The sequence below is a fragment of the Palaemon carinicauda genome, chromosome 38, assembly GCF_036898095.1.
Source record: "Palaemon carinicauda isolate YSFRI2023 chromosome 38, ASM3689809v2, whole genome shotgun sequence".
Lineage (NCBI taxonomy): Eukaryota > Metazoa > Arthropoda > Malacostraca > Decapoda > Palaemonidae > Palaemon > Palaemon carinicauda.
In genome coordinates, this window is record NC_090762.1 from 55,505,916 (window position 1) to 55,511,915 (window position 6,000).

Here is a 6,000-nt window from a genome sequence, read left to right on the forward strand (position 1 = left end):
AAATTTCTTATTCAATTAGTTCATTAAGCATGTTGCATAAGATTTTTCATAATTCTGACCATCCTTTACATTCGGATCTTCCGGGACAGTTCCACCCTGTTCGTAATACTAGGCAGGCAGTTACTCTTAATAGTCAGGCCTTCATCATCAGGCTCAATACTACACAGTATTCTAGAAGTTTTTTCCAGCTGTGATCAAGTTATGGAATGATCTTCCTAATCGGGTAGTTGAATCAGTAGAACTTCAAAAGTTCAAAGTTGGAGCCAATGTTTTTATGTTGAACATTCTGACATAGGTCTTTTTATAGTTTATATATGACATATTAGTTTTGACGTTGTTACTGTTTTAGAATGATTTATTGTTAATTTGTTCTCATCATTTATTTATTTCCTTATTTCCTTTCCTCACTGGGCTATTTTTCCCTGTTGGAGCCCTTGGTGTTATAGCATCTTGCTTTTCCAACTAGGGTTGTATGTTATGTACGTTACCCAAAAGTTCACGTTAGAGACATCGAATGTTAGTGTCGTTGATATATAGGATGGTTTGGGGTTAGTAGAGTAATTTCGTCTATCTGTTATGACATGATAGGTTGAATATTTATTTCCAGTAAATCAATATTTTTATCCATTGGGCTTTGCTATAATAAGTCATCTGTTTAAGATGTGACACTTAGATCAGTCTCTCAAGTATGGAAGATTATTTATTGGATAAATATAAATGTTAACATTGAGTAGCTGTATGTTTAATGGTTTAAAAGCCGCTCGTGAATGGCAAGAAGCAAGGGACATGACATTACTCTATCAAGCAAGACAATGCCGTAGAGACTGGCCATATGATATATGATCACCGTCCAAGCCCTGTCTCCACCCAACCTAGGACCAAGGAAAGCCAGGCAATGGCTGCTGGTGACTTGGCAGATAGACCTATAGGCTCCTCCAAATCCCCCCATACTTAGTTTGCAAGGATAATGAGCTTGCAGCAACTAAAGGAACTAACTGGCAATCACCAGGCAAGGTCACTAACACCCAGCCACCACAATACTGTTCAGTGGATTTAGATTATAGCTGTCCCTTGGTTTTTATTGGAACAGGCTCATGGATCGATGTTGGATAGATACGCAAAAGTATTAATATTTGAGTTAGGCAAGAGATTCTAATCCATAGTTCAGCCATACAATGAAACTGACAACTTTACATCTTAGGATGTAATTCAGTGGATTTGGACAGTAAATGTGTAGGGAATCAACGTAAAAGTTTAAAGATTTTTGTTGTAAAGGTGATTGGATTAATTCTGTGGTTAGAGGGAAAATTTGAAACTGGATTTAAGATTTTCTTGAGTGCCTCATGCATATAACTATTTTATTGGAATAAGTGGGCAGTTATTGCTATAAATCTTTAGCTGTATTCATCATCATCATCATCTCCTACTACGCCTATTGACGCAAAGGGTATTGGTTAGATTTCGTCAGTAGTCTCTATCTTGAGCTTTTAAATAAATTCTTCCCCATTCATCACCACCCACTTCACGCTTCATAGTCCTCAGTCATATAGGCCTGGGTCTTCCAAAACACTAGTGCCTTGTGGAGCCCAGTTTGGTGAAAGTTTTGGTGAACTAGTCTCGTGGGGAGTGCGAAGAGCATTCCCAAACCATTTTCATCTACCCCTCACCATAATCTCATCCACATACGGTACTTCAGTAATCTTTCCTATAGTTTCATTTCCAATCCTGTCCTGCCATTCAATTCCCAATATTCTTCTGAGGGCTATGTTCTCAAATCTACAAAATATGCTTGGTATTGTTTCATTGCCATACCACGACCCCTATCTATACATTAACACCGATATCACTGAACTTATAATATTGCCTGATTTTTATTTATATGTAATTTCCGGCTGTATTAGTGTCCTGATCATTTTTTTTCTTTTGTATTAAAATATTCATTCAATGTCAAACTGATGTTTCAATTTTCTCTCCACAGGATTAAAGAACCCATTACAAGAAGAGAGGAATTCTTGATGGAAAATCTTACTCCAACCTCGACAACTGCTGCTGTCAACAGACCGAGAGTTCCTGAGGATGAATTATTGATTTTAGTTATAAACTTAAAATGAAATATTGGAGTTCCCCATAAAGTCTGTCAGGTCTTCAAAGAAATTTATATCAGTCGGATGCGTCTTTAAAGAATTACTCTTTTCGAAATTTCAACTTCCTTTTAAAAAGTTTTATATCCGAAATGTTTCTTGTTCTTGACCAAATTTATTTAGACTAGTTCAATCTTAAGTCTTTACATAGAAATAATCTAATTTCCACTCTGAACATTTTATTTTAATAAGTCATTTTTCTAGTCTTAAAAAGTGATTAATTTGATTGATTTCTTTAATTTCTTTAAGCATTAGTAAGTCCGATCTTAGTGCTTCATAGGGTCAACATTTTCAATTTTTTTTTTTTATGGCATGAACATTCAAAGTATTTTGCGTTTCAAGTCCTGAAAGAATTTCAAGTTTTGTTATTTAAGCTTTTCGATCATGTAAGACCATCTGAATATTCCTACGAAGTCTCTCAAGTTGAATTAGCCTTAGAGCAAGGAAGTAGTTTTAGGTTTTAAGTTTGTTCAAACCTACAAGGAACAAGATTGATATAAGCTTCAGTAATTGATAATTGTTTGTATATTTACGTTAGTAATTGACTAAGCAGAGTAGTATTCAACAAATTTGTTTTGTCATGAAAATGAATTTGATCACTAAAAGTATTCTTTAAAAGTGTCCTGTTTAGTAGGAAAACACGTTACGCATACGGACATTCATATCAGAGGAAATATCATTGAAATTATTCCCCCATAGATTTCTTATCGATTTAAAGTCTAGTTTTCTCTTGATCAAAAATGTCAAATTTGAGACTTGCAGGCCAAATGTGGCCCTCAAGATAACTGAGAAACACTTAACTAAACTTAACTAAAATGTATTTTTGGCAAACTAGGATGACCTGCAAAATAACTTTTAAGCATCAGTCTTGCCAATGAATAATTACCGAATCTTTGATGGCCCCCGAGATCATAGGCAAGTGCATAGTTGGCTCTCAAAAGGATTTGATTTTGACATTCTTGCTCTACTGTTGTCAATGATTAGTTTTATCTGTGCATTTATTTAACTATTTTAAACAAGTTATCGGTACGTGTGACTGCTTGGTTATTAGCTTGGTGTTTCACTCTCTAACTTCTAAAACCTATTATTTGCATTGTTTAAAATTATTGAAACTAACTTCAAACCATTCCTTAATTATCCTTCTGCTTTCTTAATCCATCCCATTTAGACTTGGTTTATAATTTACTTTAAAGTTTAAATGGATCTACTTTAATTTTGAGATTAGCTTATTTCTGTAATATTATTTTCATCACTTCTATTCCATAACTTTTAACTGGTGTCAGGAGAGCTCGTGATTTCGAAATTGGTTTCCATGTTGAAATCCCTTCAAAATAGGATAAAATATGACTTGGTTTTAACTTGGAACATCTCTATCCCTGTACTGTAGTATAAGCATTGGTCCCATAGCTACCTTTATTTAAATAATTGCTGAAGAGAATCTTGTCAAATCCATTTATCTGATCCACCAAGAAATTGACCTAGTTTCTGCATGAATATTTGCTTTTAGTGTTTTTGTGATTTTATAGTTTGAAACTTTCATCAGTCCGTAATATAGCATTAAAATTGAGATAGTTCTTAATTTGATAAGTTTTGATAATTATGCAATGCCATAATCAAGTGAGAATTAAAGTAAACTTATTCAAAATAATGAAAGTAATTTTAAAATCCCGTTTACATAAAGGTATCTGATGGAGATCAATTGAATTACTGATATTACCAGATAGAAATTGCATATTACACTTCTCTCTCTCTCTCTCTCTCTCTCTCTCTCGATAATATACAATTCCGGTTTTCAGTAAGTTCCCGTTCTGTTGAAGAAAGAATTGATTTAATGTTTTTTTTTTCCTTTTTTTTCAATAAAGTTGGGACGTCATTTTTGTCCATTTTCTCCTTGTTTTCATCTCAGAAGTTACTTTTAATATAAATTTAATTATTTTTTTAAAAGAAAAATCCTTTGTGGAAAATTACTGCAGTCACACGTAAGGTCCTTGTACAAAGTAACAGAGAAATTGTCCTAAACTTTGTTCTTGGAGTTGATAGTTTTGGATGGTAAGCCTTAAAATGAATTCACTGTTTTGCACAAAAATAACTCATTTTAAACAATGCCTTAATTTTTGATATTACATGTAATGACCTTAGTCACGACCGTGTCATGTGATCTGCTTCACATAACTATTTACGTAATGTAGGTCAAGTGACTTGAAGGAAAGACTTAAGGAAGGTTAAATCTTCAGTTTAGGTATCTGGGAATAAATTGTTAAAGGTTTCTGTTTTTAAAAGGTTTCAAGTTACGTCTGATTTATTTAATTGATTATAAAATAAGAGGATGGGTAGATAAAAAAAAAATGTAAGAATTATTATCAGATTGTAGATTTTTAAAGAAAGTTGTTGGATTTAAGGTTTAGGAAAGAATAATCTATGCAAGAACTGTAATTAAGTTTATTTGAATAGGACTCCATATGAACTATCGCAAAGTAAAGGCAGATGTTCAGCAGGACAGGATTTTAAGATGAAAAGTTCAGGCACAAGTTTCAAGGAATTTGTAATTATAAATGACTGGATAATTTGACGTAGGAATAGCCTTTAACGAGACTTAGGGGGATGGTTTATAGAGTTGTTCTAGAAAGTCTGTCTTCGAGAAAGTTTGAGAAATTATTTTTGTGATCAAGGAGTTTATATTCAAATTTAGGAATTTTTTTTATGAAATAACGTAAATTTCATCTAATTGGAGAGGGTAGCTTTTAGAATGAATGTTTCCTTAGGTGGAAAATAATCATAACCATTAGTAACAAAGAAATTTTCAAAGTTGAAGGAAAAGTTTAATAACTTTAAGCGTACAGGGGAGGGGGGGGGTGTTTGTTTCTTGCAGGTTAAAAGTAAATAGCTATTAGGTAAATTCTAAAAAAAAAAAACTAGTTGAAACACCATTGATTAAACTAGAATTAGTCCTGAAAAAGCACTAGTTTAAAACACTTTTATTTCCCTTGCGGTGGCAACCAAATCATGCAGACACTGCTTAGAATCAACATGATCTAAATTTTTTTTCATTTACACTTTCAGTAGTCATTCTAAGATGGATTAGATTCAAGAAAAATAAGTCAGGCAAGTGGTAGTTATATGGCAATTGTACTCTATGTATAGTAAAGTTGCATATCCATTTTGATTAATATTTCAACTTGTATTAATTGTGGTTTTTATATTGCAAGTGTATATAGTTTGCTTATGCATTGCTTCAGATTTCTGTTTACATATTGCTACTGTATCTTCTATCCATACATTATTATTGTATCTTCTATTTATGCATCATTACTGTATCTTCTATTTGTACATTACTATTGGATCTTCTATTCATACATTACTACTGTACCTTCTATTCATACATTACTACTGTATCCTCTCTCTATACATTACTACTGTATCTTCTGTTTATAAATTGGTACTGTATCTTGTAATTGTGTTGGGAAATACAGCCATTTCAATAATGAAAAACACAGTAAAGACATTTGCCATGTAAAGAGCAAGAGACTTGTATTCATAAAATACATTATAGAATACATAAAAAACATCCATGGCTTAGCCTTGAATGCCTCAAGATGTCTTCTATAATGTATTTTAATTTACTATTACAAGTCTCTTGCACTTTACATGACATGTCTTTTTGGTGTTTTTTCAAATCTCAGAACATGGGACCCTAAATTAATTCATTTTCTTTGATTTTTCTGAACATCGGAATGAGTTTGAGTTCAAACATTTGAGATTATAAGTGTCATGATTGTGTAAATAAGTTAAGTTTTCAATACAAAATAAAAAGAGAAGGAAATGGAAAGCCCACCAAGGCCCGCCCCTTCCCACCTGGTAA

At 32.8% G+C, this 6,000-nt stretch overlaps 1 long non-coding RNA gene across 3 annotated transcripts in view; it reads left to right on the top strand.

Annotated features, from left to right (window-relative positions):
- Window positions 1-2,234, top strand: part of LOC137630635 (uncharacterized) — a 110,891-nt gene extending 108,657 nt beyond the window's left edge. For all 3 annotated transcript variants that reach the window (XR_011041742.1, XR_011041743.1, XR_011041741.1), the window contains exon 3: window positions 1,979-2,234. This is a non-coding gene — a long non-coding RNA (uncharacterized lncRNA). The remainder of the gene's footprint in view (window positions 1-1,978) is intronic.
- The last annotated feature ends 3,766 nt before the right edge of the window (window positions 2,235-6,000 follow it).